Source organism: Bombyx mandarina, chromosome 04 (genome assembly GCF_030267445.1).
Source record: "Bombyx mandarina strain Sakado chromosome 04, ASM3026744v2".
In the NCBI taxonomy this organism is placed as follows: Eukaryota; Metazoa; Arthropoda; class Insecta; order Lepidoptera; family Bombycidae; genus Bombyx; species Bombyx mandarina.
The window spans coordinates 186,255-209,122 of record NC_143211.1 but is presented as its reverse complement, the minus strand read 5'-3'; the positions used below and the strand labels follow the sequence as shown (position 1 = coordinate 209,122).

At 39.0% G+C, this 22,868-nt stretch overlaps 1 protein-coding gene across 2 annotated transcripts in view; it reads left to right on the top strand.

Moving 5' to 3' along the window:
- Nucleotides 1-2,465: 2,465 nt before the first annotated feature.
- Nucleotides 2,466-22,868, top strand: part of LOC114252127 (neuroligin-4, X-linked) — a 92,482-nt gene continuing 72,079 nt past the window's right edge. For both annotated transcript variants that reach the window (XM_089740421.1, XM_089740422.1), the window contains exon 1: nt 2,466-2,649. The gene's annotated coding sequence lies outside the window, so the exon portion shown is untranslated. The remainder of the gene's footprint in view (nt 2,650-22,868) is intronic.

Sequence of the window (22,868 nt, the reverse complement as noted above, 5' to 3'; positions counted from 1 at the left end):
TCTCCCTGCTCAAGGCCATTCTACAGCACTCATTTAGGGGACCTCCCATTGCAGTTTTAATTTGGTCGGTCCACCGCATTAGTGGCCTCCCGCGCGGTCTTGTACCATCAACGCTTCCCTGTACAACGAGGCGTTCTATGGACCGGCCATCTCGTCGCGAAACGTGTCCGAAGAAATCCACCATTCGAGACTGTACTATAGCAAATAGACGCTGCTGCTTGATGCCGAGTTCATGTCATGGAAGTAAACATTATTTAATCAATTATAACATAGTAAATGAGTAGCATGATTCGGATAATACTGAGTACATCTATTATAATAAGTACAATTACAGTGTTCGTTCGTTCGTCTCAATCTACGAGTATCTACAATCTATGAATTTATTAGTAGTAATAAACAAAGCGTACGTGATTGTCAGCAGCAGATGCGTTGGTTGCTGGTGTGGCGAAGTTGTAAGTATCTATGTAGCTATGCACATGGGCATTGCACAGTAGTTTCCGGAAATTAAATAATTATAAAATAAGTCAAATTAATTACAACCTGAATACGTATTGAGCGGAACTCTCTTAGATCAGACTTTGGATCAGTCTTATTTAAAATTATGTATTTTTGTTTTAGAGATACTCAATCGACAGCTAGGGATCAATACGCTATGTTAGATATTTAGTATGTTAGATAAATATTAATAAAAAAACATCCTGTCTTAAACATTGGTCGATATTATGATAGGCTGACTATTTCTGCTGCGAAGCGGTTATTGGTTCTTCTTCTTATTCTTCAGATCTCATCTCAATTTCTATCCTACCCACCTGGTTTTATAATCATAACACACTAATCGTTAGAATGTTCGTAAAGATCCGATGAAGTGTTCACTGTAGATTTGTGAAGCAACGTGTGAAAATGAAATAGAGGAGCACAAATACACTCGTTATTTCAAAAATGATTCAATCAATTTCAATTCACGTTGCAGAGCACTCGACCTCGGAACTGAAGGCGTTTTATCAATCGGCCTCCCCGCGACCCCGCACCCCCTGCCCGACGACAAAAAAACCTTTCCCTAACTATTATTGTCCGCTGACACTCGCACCACGCTCTTTTATTAAACTCTAAATTTGCATAATAGAGTATTATTCTAGAATCGAACGTGAATTCAGAATGCACATTCCTCGGCCATGCACAAAGGCTCGTCAGTCGAGCCGGCGCATCGATTCAGAACAAGTTAACTCAATTTTCTTGCATTATATAAGTCGTTTTACCTTCAATGGACATTATGGCGTTTCATTTTTCTTTTCAACATTTTTTTTTAGAGAATAAATTCTTTTTTTTCTCTCTTAAAGTTCCGAGCGGCTGGGGTCTTACGTCTCGTTTCTGACTTTGGAATAATAAAGCGCTTTAAAAGGCTGAACTTTTCTTGGGCTAACGAGTTTCTCTACCATTACGAATGCCTCCACAGGTAATTGGAGTGAATTAAATAATGTGACACGTAACTGGCACACAGGTGGATTTTGTATATTAACAAAAATAACTACCTAAAGACACGATTTGGTCGTGTTCTGTTACTAAAGAGGTTTTATTGTGTATACTCTTCTATGGTCGGAAGATCTTACAACGCAATAGCTTTTTATTAGATTAGTAGAAGAGGTGTTTGTCCACTGATTATTAGTATCTAAGTTTTGAGGATCAGGAAATACGGAGGTAGGATATTTTCACTAAGAGTAAATGATTGCAGAATCGTAACAGTAGCTCATAGTAACAGTACCTGTTGAATAATAGTCGGATAGATTTATCATTTGACTTTCAAAGTCGAGAAACTTGTATCTATAAAACATAAAAATCACATTAGAGTCGAATTGGCTTTATATTTGAGAAGCATGCTATTTTCTCGGGGACGTCGTAAAAAGCGACTAAAAAATTCATCGAATAATGGACAGGTGCATTTTCTAAGTGATATAGCAGAGTGCTGTGGTCGCCAACCAACAGTATATGCCGCACTGGTGTTGGGCGTAATATAAGCCGTTGCGTCACTCTTTTTTGCCGCGAAGTAGTTATACGTTACAGTTAAAAAAGTGAAGTAGACATGATACAATGCAATCGAGACTTCGACCTCTATTCCGAAGGAGAATAGCAGCATTCTCATAGTGATATAGCATTGTATGGTCTCCAGACAACAGTCTTTTCAGCAGGCGGGTCGTGAGCTCGTTCACCGATCTACTGAATAAGAAATAAAAAGAAATTCTTAACGCTTAAAGTCGGCCGCTTAAATCTTATCGTAAACTGATTTGAACACAACGAGCTCGTTTCCCCGTATACACGAGCACACAACACACAAACGCCTTCGCCCGGCACTGCCTCCGCTCTAGCCATAAGCACTTAATCCTTTACCGTGTGCAGATATGCTAAATTTCGTGCACCTAGTTTCGGAGCTGTGAGAAAAAAGCATAATTGGCGCCGCCGCCCTAGCCGAGAGGCAGGCAGTCGTGCGGCGCCCGCCGCAGCTAACAGTCACGCGCTCGGTGGACTCCGTGGTGCTCTGCCGGCTCGCAAGTGACGACGGGACACGGGACAGTGGGTAGCGTGAGGTGTGCTGTGATGCGTGTTGTGATTGAGTGAGTGACAAACGGCCGCAGCGGGGCGCAGGCACCGTCCGAGGTAACCTCATTGTTATTCACATTTGCGTAAACGATTTCCTCTTTTAAACTTGAACCTTACTTCCTGAATGGCTTTCAATGCGGACGGACTTAGGAATTGCTATTTAACACATAAGTAACTTTTCATCAGTCTGCATAGCTGTTACTTTTTATGAAGACCGACCTACGACCCACGAGCTTGACATTAGCAACTGTCGCTGATGAACTTTGGATATCCCACGAGCGAGACGCGAGGACAGTTTTCAGATCTTAATGACTCCAAAGGTTTTTTTTTGTAGTATCGCTCAATAAATTATCAGTTTGAAAAATTGTAAAAAAAATTAGTTTACTTACTCTAATTATGGATTTTTTCTTAATAAGTTAAATAATAATTTCAAATTTTTGTAGCACCCGTGTCGATACGCATTTGTTTCTTGATAAATTTAGATTTAGTGCTACCTACCATGTGTTATACAAATAAAGGAAAACCAAAACCGACCAAAAATGTAGTTCTTATTTATAATGAACTATAAGACTGTACTTAAAAATATGTATTCGGGTCGTTTCCTTGATTATCCTTTCTTGGAAACCAAAGTTGAGAGAAACGTGAAAAACCGTAAATTTTTTGGTCAGAAAAGTAATTGAATGTATTTATTGATTGATTGATTGATTACAAGAAATATTTTACCGTAAAACTTTTAATAAATATACGATTCTAAAATAATTCAGCACAAAAAACAGTTCACACATTAAAGTCCAAGTGTAACTAAGTCTTTTTTGTAAACGCTTCGAGCTTTTTGAAAAGGGGACTGGAGTCGTATCGTTCTTAGATAAGGGATTAAGGGCCTTGTGGAATATGTAATGTGCTTCGATGCGTGACGGTCGCGGAGACTAAGGGGTTGTTCGGTGCGTGGACTCAGTGCGGGCGGCGCGGCGGCGCTCTATCAAATGCAACTTTATTTAATTCATAAATGGACTTGTCAAATTTGGGAATTTAATTATGGCGTGTCTTGAGCAGCACGAAGAGGTGCTGTTAAAAGTTTTATGATCCTAACTTAATGTTCATAATAATATAATTATGACCTAATTGACTTATTTGATATGTCCAACGATACGCATCGTCGGTGCAATGCACGTCCTTGATAATCACCAGCACATACCAATAAAAATAAAGAAGCTACATTGAGAGATCGGGTGCCTCTTTTCTGACATCTGTGCTGAGTTTCTTGCATTGTCTCTAGAAAATCACTGCCACCTCATGTCTTAAAGTAAGCTGCGGCAATCACGTGACGCAAATGGATTGAGTGAGGGCTTCGGTAGCCGCCCTACTTCAGTAGACCATGGCTAGTCTGTCTGTCTACTCCGATCTAAATACAGTTTATATTTTGTGGAATTTATAAAATATTCAGAGCACTGTAAAATATAATGCGCGACGTTTTTACGTGATCAGTTCGTTAGCTCGACAAACTTTTCAGGGATAATCTTGTTTGAGCGATTGTCTTATTTTTGAAGAATTCCTCGTTTCATATTTACGGTAATGTTATAATTTTGAAACTTTGTGTATTCTTTTTGAACCAGTGTTGGCTAATTTAAATGCATTACATTTCTTATTATTGACTGTTTATTAACGAAGCTTGGTGATTATTTTACTTTCTCTGTTCTACACAATACGCGCAGCGTGAGCTGTCAGTGCTCAATCTCAAAATCGTTATGTCACTTATTCCTAAGATTCGCTGACAAACACACAGCCGGACTGGTTTTAAGTCGTTATAGAAAATTATAGACACCTTAATAAAAGCTGTTTAACAGCTGGACACAGTTGCTTCGGGGGTACAGGAGCAGGACGGTGACAGGACAGTGAAGGCCATTCTTTTCCCTACCTATTCGCTGGTAGCCTAAGAGGCTATGTCAGTTACATACGTGGGAAAATTTCCTCAAACAGAAAACATTTAACCGTATTTTTTAAGTTTTCAAGCGTCGAGACATGTCCTGTAAAATTTCATTCATTTTATTCAAGAACAAAGCACTTTGTGCAAGGTTTGTTTATCGAGTTTTCTAACTTTCCTACAGATTTCCGAAAAATTAAACTGTCTCGAAGATTCGTATCCTGTAGAATGAACGCATGCTAGATTTCAACGAACGTTTGGTCTTTATTGATTTTCTATTTTGGAATAAAACAGCAAGTCAATTTCTAAATTATTTTGCAAGTACCTTTGTATTTAGAACTCAAGTTTTTTTTCTAACATATATAAAATGCGTGGCGTGTCCACTATTTTGCTTGCGTTAGCAATAATATTTGAACAGTAAGCGGTGTCGTGGTGGTGATGAGGTGTTTTTATTGCTTTATATGTCGGACGAGTGCACGGTCAGTCTGGTGTTAATTGGCTGTCGAAACTCAAAAATATGAAACAATAATACATGGTAAGAATGTCTTCTATGCTATGGATGCGATGCTCTGAATACTGAATGAAGTAAAGATCTTATCTCCAGTCGAGGAGGATCACTGGTCAGGTTCACTAATATTCAGATAATAAGCAGGTAGATTAAAAATCTGTACGTCCAATGAATATTTACCGGTAGTGGAAATCAAACTGACAGCCTCTGATCCAGTGATCCAACTACTGCTCCCCCGAGTCAGGCGTTAGAACTGATAATAATTTAAAATCGTACGTGACCACGAAAAATATAAGTATTCAAAACGTCGGAAATAATATAATGACAATGAAATACGCGAGATTAGATCGTTAAACAAGTTTTAACTATGTCTACTACTTACGAATACCAAATAAACGAGCAGTGGAGATACCTTAATCTGGTCGCTGACAATAAGTCATCATTACCGTGGGCCTAGTTAATCCGACGTAATACTACACTAGTTATTGCCGACGCCGCGACGCCCAGTTCCCGTCGGTTTAATGTCCGTGCTTCAGAACTGGACTTAATGATCCTCAGTACCGACTAATTATTATTTGAGTTGATCATTCGTATCTAATTTTAATAAATTTTGATTAAAATAATTAATTTTACAATTTTCTGAATATTCTAGTAATCTAATCGCTTTAAATGTAAAGTATAATTAATATAATAAATACTCTCTTATAGTATTTTTTATGAAATCGGAAATCATGCAAATCGCTTCGATCCTTTCCACTCCATAAATCTAGTTCCTATGGCATGATGAGTTGGAACCATGTCCGCCTCTAGGCAAAGAAGTTGTAAGTAGGGGTTTGAAAAGTAGGAGGGTCGTTGCTTCTATGCAACTGAGAAGACAGGGATAGTAAGATGTTAATAACGAATTCCGGCCACCAGACCACAGGCGGAGCATGGGTTTTTCTGCTCATCTACACCAAACTCAAGTTTTTATTCCATTCATCATAAAAATTAGTAAAAATTTCATCATTTTAGTATTCTTTGTAACGTATAGAACAGTAAGTCAAGGAGCGACAAACAGAACAACTGATAACCAGCAGTAATAACCCTTTATGACCCATAAAGTGTTCGTGCGACTCGTAAAGGACTCGACCTCATTACCGCTGACGAATGTTAATGTCAGGGTCTGCGGGGGAGGTACGTGTAGGCCTACTGATAACGTTTCACATTGAATTAATAAATTCAGTCTTAGATTATTGTTTCATGCTGTTCAGATTATTTCATAACGGCCCTTCATGTCTCACGGTGTGCGGCGGAATGCAATCTGTGGTGTCCATGTAGTCGGATAATTGCGCCAAGTGGGATGGAAGCTCGCCGTCGTCCGCCTGTCGAGACAAAACTAACTGATTTAGCAATTCCATTTTTTCTGACAAGTTGTTTAAGTCTCTGCTTTTGCATTTTCACCCCGGTAGCACTGCAATACTTAGTTACTAAATTTTAGTACAAAATACTAAAATTCAATTGTTAACAAATTTATAATTTCACGGCTTCCTCTTCTTGGTTCGGTTTCCTCAATACTGAGGGCCGTGACCACCTCCTCGCAACAAGAGTTTATTGCGGACCATTCCACGCCATTTGCCTCTATCTGCCGCCGAGTGTAGAGCATCGTGAACTGTGGTATCGAGGGTAGTGCGGATCTGGTCAGTCCAACGTGTCGTCTACTTAAGTTTTATTATCTTCGAAAGAAGACGAATGTACGGCTCCTGTAAGTTGTCGCTAATGGACGTGGGAATCTATACTGAGCAAGTTTATGTTTGAATACAAGTTTATTGTATCGAGAAAACCTTCTCGGTAAGGTAAGTTTAACCGCGTCTTCTGTCGCGCGGAACTAATCTGCGGTTTCACCGGCGGCGTTGTTCCTGTGCTGTTGATTCCATCATTTACAATAATGAAATGCTGATGGTTATTATTAATGTTTCGGTTATGTTGGGAATGAAAACCATAACTTTGCTTTTTCTTATATACTACGCATTTCTGTTTGTTGAAACTATGTACTTGTTATTATTACCCATAGACACGACCCACTGAGTTTTTCGCGGGATCTTCTCAATGAGTCGCGTTTCCGATCCGGTGGTAGATTCTGCGAAGCGCTGCTCTTGCTAGGGTCAGCGTTAGCATCACTCCGGTTTGAGCCCCGTGAGCTCACCTACTAGCTAAGGTTACGCTGAAATAGCCTCTCAAGGCTATCAGCTTAGGTAAGAAAAAAAAGTTATTGTTATTACCTTTCACTTATTTTATTTACCTATCTAGTCAAGGATGAAGTTATTTTGAGGTGCATTATCTACGTGCACTATTGAAGTGCAATGGTGTTGAATTAATACCTATTGTTAAGATGATATTATTCAGTTTGGTTGATACAAGTGTTATTCAGTGATATGGTTCAAGTGACTCCCGGATCGCAAGGCAGTGCCAGTTGTATGAGATTAATGTAATGTAACAGTTTCGTGGCGGAAAAAAGCAGAATTATCGTTTCAGCTCTAGTTCCAACAGCCAACGGTAGGCAGCAGCTTACCTCTGTCCCTGGCATTGCTGAAGTCCATGGGCCATGGTAACCACTCACCATCAGGGGGCCGTATGCTCGTCTGCCTAGAAGGCCAATAAAAAAAGCTTACACGAGCTTGCAAAACTAATGATTTATGAAATACTTAGTCTGGCCATAAATACTGTTACAAAAGAAAACAAAAAAAATCTATTGCAAATAACATTTATTACTTTTACAGTGTGTTAGTTTAATAAATAAATATAAAACAATTTAAAGTATAAAAAGCTTATTCGAAGTGGTCTCCATTGACTGCAATACAGTCCTTTAAACGTTGAGGCCAGTTATCAATAGAAGCACGCACTCTTTCCATGGGAAAAATTTTCACTGCCAATCGTACGGATTGTTTTAGGGACTCCAAATTATCATGGCCTTTAGAGCAAGCCGTACTCTCTAAAACTGACCATAAATCATAATCCAGCGGATTAAGATCGGGACTAGACGACGGCCAGTCATCAGCTCTGCTGAAGTCCGAAACGTTCGTTTCCAACCAAGACTGCGTAGACCGAGCTTTATGACCTGGCACCGAGTCTTGCTGGAAGGACCATTCTTGATTATTGAACATGGTGTTGTTAAGGGGCTTTACTACCTTCTCAAGAATGGTATCTTGATACACTTGTGCCGATGTTTTGAACTTCGCCAAAATGAGAACTCAATGAGAAAACTCAGAAAACTCAATGAGCAATCATATAAAAATGACAGATTCCAAATTCAAATGTAATATTTTGTTTATTTTTAATTGTAACAGTATTTATGGCCAAACTAAGTATATTACTATGCTAAAGGTACTAAAAAATAATCACCGGTTTCATTGAAACAAATATGATGCGGAGCTCTCCGTTGCATTGCGAAGAAGTTACATTCCAGAATCATAAACATAAACTTCTGTTAATTAATTCCACTTTTATTGTGACAGTATCAATAACAAGGGCACAATCTGCTCATATTGGTACTAAAGACGAATATTAGGCGACGAGCCAAAATGTCGGCCATTTTTGTTATAATGCCACATCGTATTGAGCGCAGTATGTTTGGATGTTAATGATTGTTCTAAAGTTTAAACAGTTTTTGTTGACTTAGTTAGAGTAACAGATCCAGCTTGTTAGCTCGTTGGACACAAGTGACCTCGCTGGATTGCCTCGCTGTATATTATAGTTATTCGGATCTTAACAACAGCAGAACTGTTATATTATTTTATAACTATTATTATGTACCCTTCACGAAATAAAACAATAAATAGTTTTAGAAGAATTAAGCACAATTTTATGCAACATTATTATATCCATTCAACATAGAGTAAAATTTAATCGAGTCATTCTGACAATAAAAATATTTCGTTTGGGTTACGTTACTGTCTATGCGCACAAAAACTACCAAAAAAAAGAAATCGGTCAACGAGCACTACTGCAACCGCACCGACACTTCTCTCGCAGCAACCTTACGCACAACACCTATGTACCTGTATATTGTCACGGCCGTTATTTCAAATATAATTTGGAAGGAGAAATAAAATATTCATTTCGTTTATACACCACTGCTTGCCTCCTCTTCCTCGCCAACAGTTACCTTATATTTTTTACAAAAATACAAATATCTTACAGCGACGGAATTAAATATAGTAAGTGTTGGTGGTATTGAATTTATTGAGACATTTTGAAATCGAATACACGCGAAATGTTCAGACATATCGAGTAAAGGCTTATTCGCCGAAATACGACAAATAATTTTGAAGGTATAAAGGAATTCGAACCTATCCACACAAAACACACATTATGTAGATCACTGAAATCAGAATTATAGTCCTCCTTTGACCTTGCTCTAGTCGTATGAAAATGTCGGGATTTCGTCATGACGTGGGTTCTTATTGTCTCAAATTATCTTTGTGTGCTAAACAATGGTAATTATGAAATAGCGTTAACGTTTCGATGTTAATAGGATGTTTTGTTAAAATTTTAACACAATGTCAATAACATTGTAAATGACCCTGACCACTCGTTTTCTACTTCTTTCCCTATAATTGGGACCATCGTGGGTTGGAACCAACCGACCCTTGACGATGTGATGCGAGAGAAACGCGGGACAACTCCTGGGCCACCAATGAATGTTTCACACATTAGGTCAAAAGATACCTTTAGAATCGTTAAAGAGGCACCGATGAAATCCCCTTCTCAAGCTGGTCCTAATAATTGGAACGCATGTTCGATCGCACCCCCGCGGCCCCGGTGAGCCGGCACCACGTGCCTACACAAACGTGTGAGGAAACTTTTTATTCCCATTTCTCCACAAATATCAGGAACTCAAAAGATTCGCTAAATTAATAAAGTTTGATTACTTGGAGATTTGTTTCACACAAATCTGCGCTTCGGGAATCGGTGAGGTGAAATAATTTCTTGAATGTAATATTGGCTGTGAGTAATGATGAAAATAAAAATAAATGTTTATGGAGATTTCTCCCTTGTCGTTGCCTATATTATATTGGTCCCGTTTGGATTTCGGAGTTTTTGACTTAAGGTAAATGTAAAAATATTCAATTTATTGGCAAAAAAAATTTAGTGACTTTCATAATGAAAGAACAAAGTGGCGTAATCAATCGAACAACCGCAAAACTAATCTTGCGTAAATATGTGAACCGGATTCGTAAGACAGTCTGTAGGGGCGCACAGATAGGCGCCACCAACCTGTCGCGAAGCAATTATCCATCCCGTCTTAAGGACAGGGCAGTCGTGGGAACAATACAAACGTTGTTGTTGACTTGTTGGGTTTATAGGTTCCAGTACCTACGCGTTGAATACCGAGCCCGCTTTTCAATATATGGCAGGAATAGCCAAGACGATGGTGTCAAGTGTTGACTCGAGATAGCCATTGTTCGTCTTGCTACTCTACGCTATTATTTTATCGTATCTAATCTATACGAATGCTGTAGGTGCTCTGATTTATCTTAAAACTCATTATGTAGATACGCATTATATTGGCCTATTAGAAGCTTACAAAAGCAGAATTATGACTTTAATTCCCCTTAGGATGACGTCACAGCCCCCTCACATAACCCACGGTACTACATTTTGATTAAATCCTTCTCGTTCCCATTCCGAACAAATGACTTGAATCCATAAATTATTCTATTCGTGTTCCGAATATGACATTAGAAAGGGACGCAACGAGGTAATGCTTTGTCTGTCCCTCACTCAGGTGCGTCGGCATGTGCACTAATCATGTAATAACTGCTCCAGTTTTCTGTTAATAACGAAGCTCTGGGTGGACGAGGTCTCTTTACTTCTGTTATTATATATACTGTGTACATACGTTCAGGATGTGATTTCTTGTGTGTTCAGCTCATTCCGAAAACAGATCATATGTGCCAAAAATAATCTCTAGAAAACACTGTGAATGAGAGCAGGTTCCAGGGAGTACAGATGAGCCCTGCCCTGGTGCTGTGGGGGCGCGGCGGGAACAAGCACAGAGTGAGCTCAATTTAATACTTTAATTCATTAACTTAGGAATTTTGATGCTTTCGGTTGTTTTTTTCATTTAGTTTTCAGTTATTTAAACAAATCTAATTAAATTACAAATGTTGAAATACTCGTATGTCAAAATAATAGACTATTTGTCGTGCCAAGGAATTAGATATGCAATATGTATAAATACACACTCTTGAAAACATTGCTTTCCTTCGGCAGTTTAGAAAAAATATAGAGCATTAATTCAAGTTCGTAGAGCCAAAGATCCCCAAATGGCGCTTAATCATTCTAATATATGCAGAACGAGAGCTCTTTTTGAAATGATAAAAGTTTTTGTACTGATACTAATGGTCGAGTTGTCTATTGATATTAAAATATACATTACACAAAAGTGAAACAAAGTCAAAGCGTCAAGGATGCGATTGTGTACCCACAAAATGTCTACCGAAATACGTCCCTGTTATCAGCAGAGATCATCAAACGGTGATAACGCGACAATAAAAGCATTTATGAGCGCTATTTACTACCAGAATCTCAAAGACATTGTCTCTATCGACTCGATCCGACAGTTCCATTTAAAACACAATTTAGATTCTACTTTATCAGTCACGGAATAGCTTAAGTCTTATTGATCTTCGAATGATTTGTGATTTGGTGATTTAGATATTATTAAGACACGGGTGCCGACTCGTACACTTTGAAATTATTAATAGTTATAGTAACTTATTGCTCCAGAAAATTAAAGTGAATGACCCATTTTAAGTTGTTGAAGATTCCATTACATTGAAACGAGAGAGAGCAAGCAGAATAAAATAGCGATGGGCGGGTCCTTATACTATGTACCTATGAGATACACTGATATGTGAGAGGCATGTTAGCTGTCATGGCCTAGTGTATAACGTTAAAAAAAGTGAATGCATGGTCTTTGAGGCGGGAGCCAAGTGCCCTATGAGAATACCACCCATTAGTCTGAACAAAGTTCCGATTGAATTTGTAAAGAAATTCAAATATCTGGGTCACTTGTTAACCTGTAACCTCAGGGACTATGCTGACATAGAGCGTTGCCAGTGCGTGCTAGCATGATTGCCCGCAGGCTTGCACATAGCTTTAGAGAAACAAAGCTTACGTTCTTCAGAGTATATATATAGTACATCTTTCTACACGTGCGGTCTGTGGATTAATTACTCGCAAATGCAGTATAACGCCCTGCGTGTACAGTATAACGATGCATTTAGGATCCTGAGGGGGCTGCCTCGATTCTGTAGCGCATCGGGCATGTTTGCGGAATAAGAAAGCGATGCGCGTCCTTGCTCTGCAGGATAGGGGCTAGCTCTTAGGGTTCCTAGCTAGGGTAGGTTGGTGGCGCATTTACGTTGTAAATGTCTGTGGGCTCCGGGAACCACTTAACATTAGGTGGGCTGTGAGCTTGTCCACCGATCTAAGCAACAATGAAATAAAAAAAACAGCGTCCCGGCAATGTTATTTTCGAGATTAGATGAACCTTTTCTCAATCATTGTAGAGAAGTCCACAAAATTTGCTCGTAATGGTCAACTATTGCAATTGTATGTATGTATGTTGTTTCTTTTCTTTTGTTACTATGTTCTTACTAATATATTTTTAAGAAATCACTGTTACTGATATTAATATGGATTAATATTGTCCGAAATAAATGAAATTAATAACAATAATAATACACCATCACTACTGACCTGCAGACATTTCATGTCAGAGTCTCGTGTCAGGTTGAAGTGGTGTTGTAGCTACCTGTGCAATAGCGCAACACACTTCTAAAGGACACCAGTAATATGTTTTTTTTATTGCTTTGATGGGTGGACGAGCTTACAGCCCACCTGATGTTAAGTGGTTACTGGAGCCCATAGACGTAAATGCGCCACCCACCTTGAGATATAAGTTCTAAGGTCTCAGTATAGTTACAACGGCTGCCCCACCCTTCCAACCGAAACGCATTACTGCTTCACGGCAGAAATAGGCAGGGTGGTGGTACCTACCCGTCCGGACTCACAAGAGGTCCTACCACCAGTAATTACGCAAATTATAATTTTCCGGGTTTTTTTATTTTTATTACACGATGTTATTCCTTCCCCGTGGAAGTCAATCGTGAACATTTGTTAAGTACGTATTTCATTAGAAAATTTGGTTGTCAAACAGCTCTTTACTGTCATACATTGCACCTTAGGTCCAATGCATAGATCTTTAAAGTAACTTCAGTGGTCCAGTGCCACGTACGATATTAAAATAATTATTGAAATTTTAATTGTCACACCACTGTCACGTGTCTAACAAAATGAAAACTTTCAACTTAGTTTAGTAGAGGCCTTCACTGAGCTTTCGTTTAGAAGTTTCCTTTAAATTATATTTCGTTTTAGACGCGACTTCCGAACTTTGTAATTTGATTTCAATTTGGTACAAGCCTTCAGAGGCTTTCAAAAGCTCGAAAATTCATTAAATTTACGACAGGAATACAAATCATTAATCAGATGATCACAGTGACAAGTTTTGGCTGATCGGTCTGGAATATTGAGAGGCGTATGCTTAGCGTAGTTCTTAATCTCCGCTGGCTATGAGTTCCATGCCATATCTGTTTGTGTATTGTGAAATTATCTCTCCTCCTTGCGTCGATAATCCTCCGTGCTGAGAGTGAAATTATAGGTTCTAGTTTATTGTATTCATTTTTGCAGTGTTTATTTGACAGCGTTCAATTTGACAGGTTCTTTCTGTTTTTCCTCGCTCTGTTGACAAATAAAAACACTTTAACATAAGCGATGTCATAATAAACAAATACATTATAGTCAAAGCTCTTGTTTTTAATAGCTAACTATAAATAACATACAAAATAACAGTAAACAAAATACACTGACTCGTGAGGATCTCTGGCTCTTATTTCTGTCGCGAAGAAGTCATGCGTTGCTGTTAGGCGGCGGGACAGCCGCCTTAGATCTCATGTCTCAAGGTGGGTGGAGACATTCACGTTCAGATTTTAACGGGCCACGGTAGCCACTCAACACCAGGTGAGCTGTGAGTGTGTTCAAACACTGTAGCAATAAGTAAACATTCAAAGTGAACTGGGGTGGACTTGCAGTGGACTGCACGGACTGCACGGACTGCAGCGGACTGCAGCGGACTCGTTGAACTTTGGAAGTAACACACCTTTAAACATCTAAATAATTCGAAGGTTGCACTTCGTTAGTTATAAGGTTAGCGTTGCTTTAAAGTAGACTTAAATTAGGTCAGTTATGTTATTTTTTTGACACGCTACTTGAGTTATTTATAACGTTCAAACGTAACTAGTAAAGTTTTCTTTGTGTTAATTAACTGTAGCGTTACGCGTTTCACGTTCATTGCGAGGTATATTTTGTATTTACTCAATGCTATTAACAACAGACTAATTACAAACGACTTTAAGAACTTAAATCAAATAGGAGATTAGAAAGTGAAGAGTTGTTACTATAATGGAAGTGAGATTATTCCCTTTATTAACGTAAACGTGGAGATGAATTGACGGCTCATCTGCTGCTAAGGGGTTACGTCATAGGACACCACGTGAATACTACCATCCATTTGAGAGTTGATTTTTATGTTCCAATTCCATTGGAGTAGAAGTTATCCCACATACAAAACCTTAGCGGCATTGCACTCTACCTCGGTGGAACAATATCAAGAAGAAGCGTAGCATTAAGCCCTTTGAAGGTTCCACTTAATCAAAACATCGTAAAGGATTAGTCAGTTTCATGTTGACAGACAAAGTCTCCTGTCTTCGTTGACTTAAGGGCTCAGCACATGGATTACTCAAAAGAACAGATGTCTTGACTTCGGGTCCAAGGGTCAACCCTATATAGGACGGACATTAACTGGTGTAATCAAAGCGAAGGGTTGACTGGGTCTCACCAAAAATAAACTTTTATTGCAGACTACTCCTGTATAGAATATTATTTGGAACTAAAACTTACACGTATTATAAGTCAATAAAAAAATATAAAAATACTATCTGCAGTTGAACCCCAGAATATTCGTCTCACAAGATCCGCAGAGTCGCTTAGTCCATAGACAACGGTAGCTTAATTAATCTATTTATTACAATTCATATTATAAGGGTCTAATTATACTCGGTGCTCACTTCTTTGGGCCGTGAAATTTAACTGCTAATTAAGCGCATTTGTTTATAATTATACGTTTTCCAAGCTCAACATTTTCAAAATCGAAATATGCGTTTGACACCTTTAATTTTCTGCAAAATACTCAAGCCTCACATTTCACCGAGCCACCAAAAATGTATTTCAACAAAAGGACAACATCACACGAAATGACATCGTAAAAGGGGACTTTTTCTACAATCCATCGACTTGCCATTGTTTTACCGAGAGAACAAAGGGCCCGGAACTCTCGAGAACGGATGTCGGAATAAATCGAGTAGAAATCGACCGGGATGCGACCGCGTTACCTGTCCCGGACTGACGCCGATCAACGCTAATTATATTGGAATTATATTTTAAGTGTTCCAGATACAGTCTTGAACTGTAATATTATGTATAAAGTCATAAACTAAGGTAGACGGGCGGGATAACGTCCCTTATTAATCTGAATGCTTTGAGACACGTAGAATCTTTAATTCGAAAGGCACGTTTGCCACTCGTGAGAACGTACATAGCGATTATGTCAAGTTCTCTCAGCGTCTCAGCGTATTATGACATCTATTCTATTCTACTCTTGAACCAGAAAGGCGTTTTTACGAGTTTAAATACTTAGGTACATCGTAATACAAAAACAGTCCTATAAAATAAACAAATATAAGAAATACTGATTAAGCAATAAAAAATTCAATTACATTAATGGACTAACGAACTGATTACTTTTTATATTCGAAGGGAAAGAGGAATTTCAACATTTATTTCCTTGGAGAGTTTTTAAATCTTATCCCGAATCCAATTTCGTGTTCAATTCGTTATCATCACTACCGAAATATATTTTATAGACTATCATAAAACACGTTTAATTTGAATAAGAATTGCCTTCGCTGTCATTCGAGCGCTCAGCTTATACGAGTACATACGAACACCGACCCCTACACTTGTGGACTCGTCCCTTGCACGGAACATTATTACACAACACATTAGTACATAAACTAGTCTATCATCCGAGGCCGCCTTCTACGCTGTAAAATTTTGTTTAAAAAGCACATTACTTACTCTCAAGGAACCCAAACAACTTCCTGATAAATACATTCTTTGGTCATCTCCACTCCATCTCTATCTCTAGTACATAACAAATTATTAATAAAGGCTAACATGTTTGAAGTGTTGTTTATTGATTATAAAATAAATGTTAATCTTAAATATTCAATTAATTAATCTCTAACTGTAAGCTCTCCCATTTCGCCATTCAAGATGCAGGCCCTGATTTTGTTTTTCATTTTTAATTGAAAACGCTTGAAGTTTTAATGAAGCAAAACAAAAAAGCTCGGGAAATTAAGCAGCAGGTTGCGAAAGTTCGGCTCTCGTCTTAATTAAACTTAGGGGTCTTTAACTATTTGCCGCCATTGTTTATTCGGTTATCCCTTTAAGTATCTATTTCGGAACGATCCTTTAACGTCCGAGATGAAGAGATAAACGTGGTTACCATCCGTATCGATGCCATGAATCCTTATAAAAGTTCCTTTAATTGCTCCAATGTTACGTGTCTGTACTTCCTGATGCTTCAACCCTGCGATGCCTGACTGCCAGTCCGCACATCTTATTTTCTCGTTTACCGATACATTTGTGAGCAACTGCTCGGATATACATACACACATACATATTCACAATGCGCCCCGCCATCGATAATTGCGAAATATGATAGTTGAATACATAACAGGGTGATAGAACGTTCATTTAAAAAATTTTTTAAGGTAGATTAGGTCGATAGCAAATTTTTATGATTGCTCAGAGCCTGGTGTATTATCGCTAACGTAAATTCTAAAACATTCAAGCAATATGTAGCTTTTTTATCCTCGTATAGTTGTATTGTTATCAATAATACATAATATGAACCCAGTAGTAGCGTGTGTGTATGTGTGTGTAGTAGAACTTCTAATAAGGGTCGATGGGTATCTGATTACATTTACCTATTAGTTACACAAGCGGAGTGTTTACGTTGGCCGGCTAGTACCGCGATCACACATACACAAGTTATTGGGTTTATTTAGTGGTTGTGCGTTATGAATGTGTTCGTATTTCAGGTTTTGTATTTTATTATTGGATATGTTTTGTGATTTTAGGACAATATATTCCAAGGAAGGTTAGCATCAGAGTGCCGTCGTATTGTTACTATGAGTTTAATCAAAATACAAAAAGGATTTATTGTGTTTTGTAAGGCCTTCCGAGTAGGACACAGGTGGAACAAAGTTAATCTTCCATTTACCATTACAATAACGCACATAATTTTCTAAGGTATTATTATTATTTGTCGCTTTTATATATAAAGTTGCCAGATGAAAAAAAAAATTAAAAATTTAATTTGAATACTAATAAACATGTTTGATGGTGAACTTTTTTCGAAATTAGTAGCTTTAAACATTGTTACATTCGATTGGAGTATAAATTTTATTTAAATAGTTTTTAAGCGCAAAGTAATTCTAACAAAATTTAATTCAGGCATCACCCATACAATTAAATATGTAAATAGTGTGGTAAAAATCGACTAACCTCGCCGAGTATAACGCTAGTCATGATTACTTGTGCTCGATACAAAGTTTATGAAATGGACTCATTACACAATTCGCGGAAAAACCTTCCAGATAATTGTGAATGTACTGGTACGTGCCAAGTCTGGTGGATCAGGCATGCGTGTAGAGGAAATACTCTCGGAATCACAAAGTGTCATAGTTTAAAGACCAATATTTTCTTATACATTAACAATACGTGTAAGGTTGGGTTAAATAATGTAATCAATATTGTACCAAAGACACCTCATTATCTGTAACTATTCCACTATAGTGTTCATAAAGCTTTCCAGTCGAAAATAAAGCTGCAGTGGACATGCACAGCGATTGGCTATCAGCTTCCCATTGGATTGCAACTAAAAACGTCTTCTGTGCTTTCTGTCTCCCTTGTCTCTCCTAATAATATAAACGACATCAAAGTTAACCTTTTTCCTTATGAATGAATACTGACTAATTTAAATATTCGACTGATCCTCTTCAGAGGGCTGAAAAGTGAGCCAACGTAATTTGCACGGTTTGTACAGGACTCGTTAATTTAATAAATCGAATCAAGACTACTGACTAAACACCAGACAAATGTAATCGCCGCTAATTGAGAGGGACTGCCGAATTAAATAACAAGTGGGCGGCCGCCGGGAATCTATTTCCTTCAATTATTTTACTGAGAATTTTCTTAAATTGTCCTAATTATTTTTAATGACTCGTATTTCGGTTACACATTCGATTAGTATTTTAATTATAAGAAGTAATTGTTGATCGAATGCTCTCAGTCCTGGACGGTGAGAAGTTCATCACATTTACTTAGAATTGCTCGTTTGAAATACAGCTCGTACTTACATTTAATAACATGGCTATGGAATGAGCTCCCCTCCACGGTGTTTCCCGAGCGCTATGACATGTCCTTCTTCAAACGAGGCTTGTGAAGAGTATTAAGCGGTAGGCAGCGGCTTGGCTCTGCCCCTGGCATTGCTGAAGTCCATGGGCGACGGTAACCACTCACCATCAGGTGGGCCGTATGCCCGTCTGCCTACAAAGGCAATAAAAAATAAAAAAATAAAAAAAATAACAAAATTTGAAGCTGATAATAAAGCGTGTTTGAGTAATTTTATTTAAAATTTTAAAGAGAACATATATCATAGATCAGCACCGTCCTGAGATATTGACACTGATCTATTTGCTAATCTACATCTATGTGTAATGTGTGATCCTATTAGAAGTGCGGTTAAGAAACTGTTTGTTTTTGTTTTTCAATTGAGTCGTATCTTCTCTGAAACTAGACGAAGCCATTGAATTGAAAGCATCTGTAGGCAGTGATGCCGCTCTCCGTTGTCCGTCCGCCGCGGCCAATAAAAATATTATCGAATTACCAGAAAGTTCTAAAATAATTTTACTTTCGGAATACAAATCTCTTGAGGGAAGGAAACTCATCGACGGAACTTTAGTATTTACGGCTTCTATAAACATTCAGCGCGGTGTTGCTTGCTTTTATCGCTCAATTCTTAACGTCGTAAACGTTTTAGTGCGTAACAAACATACAACTATACATATATGTATATCTGAAAGCATAATATATGTATGTATATTGTGAGTGGCTTTATGTTCCAGTTGCATAATATGGCTTTTCTTATGCTTTGTTATTAATTTTGGGGTTTCATTTACATTAAAGTATTTAAGTTACTTTGGGGTACGGTACACCTGATGCTAAGTGGTTACCAGAGCCCGCAGACATCATGACGAAACTAATATTGATATGCGCTAGAAATCTCAGTTGTATAGCATGAGGATTATTCTTTCTTCCAAACGGGTACAGGTGACTGCTTTGACGCAAATGAAGGCGGGTCTACCCATGCGGGCTTACACCAAGCCCTCCCCTTAGCACGTGTGGTGTTTTACCAAATAGACGACGTATGTTGGAGTCGACGACGCTCCCCCGTCGCTCAGCAGCACGCGACGAAGGCGCGGCCCAAGGTGACGTGGTTATTCAGATAGAATCCATTGGGACTTCTCACTGGATTAGTACTAATGTGTGCAGTGGAGCGCTGCCTTTTGTCACTCGAATCCTCTATTCTAACCCATCATATATAACATCGCCCTCTTCGTGGGTCACTCACAGATGCCCTAATCTACGGTGATTTTCATAAATTAGAACTCGAAACAGGTAGAAGGCCCAGAATCGGATGAAATCATTTGATTTTTCGTGACCCCAAGCTCGAAGGTGACGTGTTGGTACGGAGAGAAAGCACCCTTTCTCATGACCGCCGCCTGCTCCCAAAGGCTGATGAACCCGAACATCATTCGACACGATTCTTCACGGTCTCAATCTACGTTATATTGCATCATAAGTATTTCTGGATCACCATCCATTCCCTGGTAGGTGAAGGTAATCATCAAATCGTTCCGGTGAATGTTTAGCACCAGGACCTTATAATTCGTGCAAGTTCTCGTATCTATTTTTATCGATTCTTTTGATGTACGAAACATTTATTCTCAAACGTCAATCCAGCCTCACTAAAGAGAGAATAAAGACGAAATGTATTGACGAAAGTTTTCGTATGATTGATGCGCAACAGTACTAAGTGACATTCGCGAGAATTATTAAAAACGTATACCGATGTTACGTGGCGGCGTCGCGCGTCGGGCGGTGTCGGGCGGGAGGGCGGGAGGGGCGGTGAGTTTGGGAAAGAAATTAAATATTAAATTGAACGGGGGACGGATAAACGGCTTGTTATTACTTCATATAAAATGTATAACGTCGTAAAGAAGACATTTAAAAATTTGTAAGGAATGAGACTCGATTGGAATAAAACTAGGAGTTACATTCATTTTACCAATGTTACAACAATTTATTTTACATTTAACAAATTAACAAACGCGCACCGCCCGCCACCGGAGTGCAGTTCATCCATACTACCCGGAGCCATTGCCTTGATCCACAGTTCGTTTCCAGAGATATTTTTGCCACGTACTAGTGAGCTCCCCTCCACGGTGTTTCTCGAGTGCTGTCACATATCCTGCTACAAGCGAGGCTTACTTAGCGGTAGGCAGCGGCTTGGCATTGCTGAAGTCCATGGGCGACGGTAACCATTCACCATCAGGTGGGCCGTATGCTCGTCCGCCTACAAGGGCAATGAAAATAATCCTGCTTACTTCTATTACAAAGCGAAGATCACCGTTTCCCGTCCCTCACTATCAATGGCCCCGAGTTTTCAACCACAGCAATAAAACCATTTATCATGCTGCTGATTTACTGTCAAGCAGATATCAAGTTCGTCATGAATTGATGGAAACGCATTCTTAAAGCATCTGGTCATAAGATGTCATGTTTTTAAATGCTAGCCATAGCAACAATGTTTTCATGAAATGACCATTACGTTATGTTAAGGACTGCTTATCTTATTACATATAAGATAACGTTGTAGCGTCATCGATTCAAGGATTTTTTTATAATAAATTTTAACTGAACAAATATCTATTGTACGAGTAATTTGACAGAACAATCGTCGAAAAAATGTGAACGATTTAGATCTAAACTGATTGATGAGAACACCAGGACTTTAATAAAACAACACCGCGAACATGTTTGCACGCGACATCCCTCCGAGGTGCTGGTAATGTGAATTGAATCAGTCAGCCTGCGGGTAAAATTCAATATAACATTTTCGGAAACGCTGTTCCTGATAATATGTTTACAGGCTCCCCGCGTCAGGAACTAAAAACATTCGTGAAATTTCCTCGGATAATTCGAAGGGCTTAGGCGCCATTTAACGAGAGTAGTACTTGTTACATAAGTTCAAAAGAGTGGTGTAGCTGTTTGACAGATTTTCAGGAGCGGAAATGATTTTGAACAACAGAACTCGCAGTTTCGGTCTGTCGATCACTAAGCTGAGTCTCCGCATCAAGATGTCTTTAAGCTTCTGTTGAAGCTGGTTGGAAGCTCACACGGGCGGTGCTTGGAGACGACAAACAGAGGTTCGGAGATTAAAAAAATAATCAAAAACCTTTCATGTCAGAAATAAACATTTACAACGATGAATATTTTTCTTTTAACGAAAATGTTGACGGATTTACAGATAAAGATAAAGGAGAAGGCGATTAAATAAAGTCGACGTCGCTTTACACAATACAATAATGTGGTATTCAAGAAAAAAAATACCAAAGTGACATTATCAAAAACCAATATCGTAACGATGAAAGGGAAGCCTCCACGGGGAAAATGCTAGTCATCATTTTTCATAAATACACCCGCATCGGAGAGTGGCTTTGACGCGTTGACATCTCGTGACGTCGCAAATACAATGTCACCTATTAAACGGAACCTTCAACTGGTCTTCCGTTGCTTTGTGAGGCTTTAGGGATTGAAGAATCGCCTTGTGCGATGCGATCATGTTGTGTGGGTTGGTTTGTTAACAATGACTCGCAGACGTGGGTTCTTTTTTTTTATTGTTTAAATGGGTGGACGAGCTCACGTCCCACCTAGTGTTAAGTGGTTATTGGAGCCCATGGACATCTACGACATAAATGCGCCACCCACTTTGAGATATAAGTTCTAAGGTCTCAGTATAGTTATGGGTTCACGGTCAGGACCCGGGAGCGAGGCACACCGTGATACCCACACGTGAGGCCCACACAGCGCCGTACCACTGTATTTTCTATTTTGTTATGAAACAGCTATGTATTCAGCTTATAGCTCCACAGTGCGTTTCCAGAGATCTTTTGTGCCACGTACCATGCGGCTATGGAATGAGCTCCCCTCCACGGTGTTTCCCGAGCGCTTTGACATGTCCTTCTTCAAACGAGGCTTATGGAGGGTATTAAGCGGTAGGCAGCGGCTTGGCTCTGCCCCTGGCATTGCTGAAGTCCATGGGCGACGGTAACCACTCACTATCAGGTGGGCCGTATGCCCGTCTGCCTACAAAGGCAAAAAAAAGCTATTCGACCACTTGACGTATCTCATGGTGGGTGATATTAAACCTGTCTTATGTATATGCCCCAATAGTCGCTTAAAATAAGATGGGCCGTCAGCTTTTTACATATTACTGGTTGTAGGACGTCTTGTGAGTGCGGACGGGTAAGTACTAATGTGTTTCGGCTTGAAGGG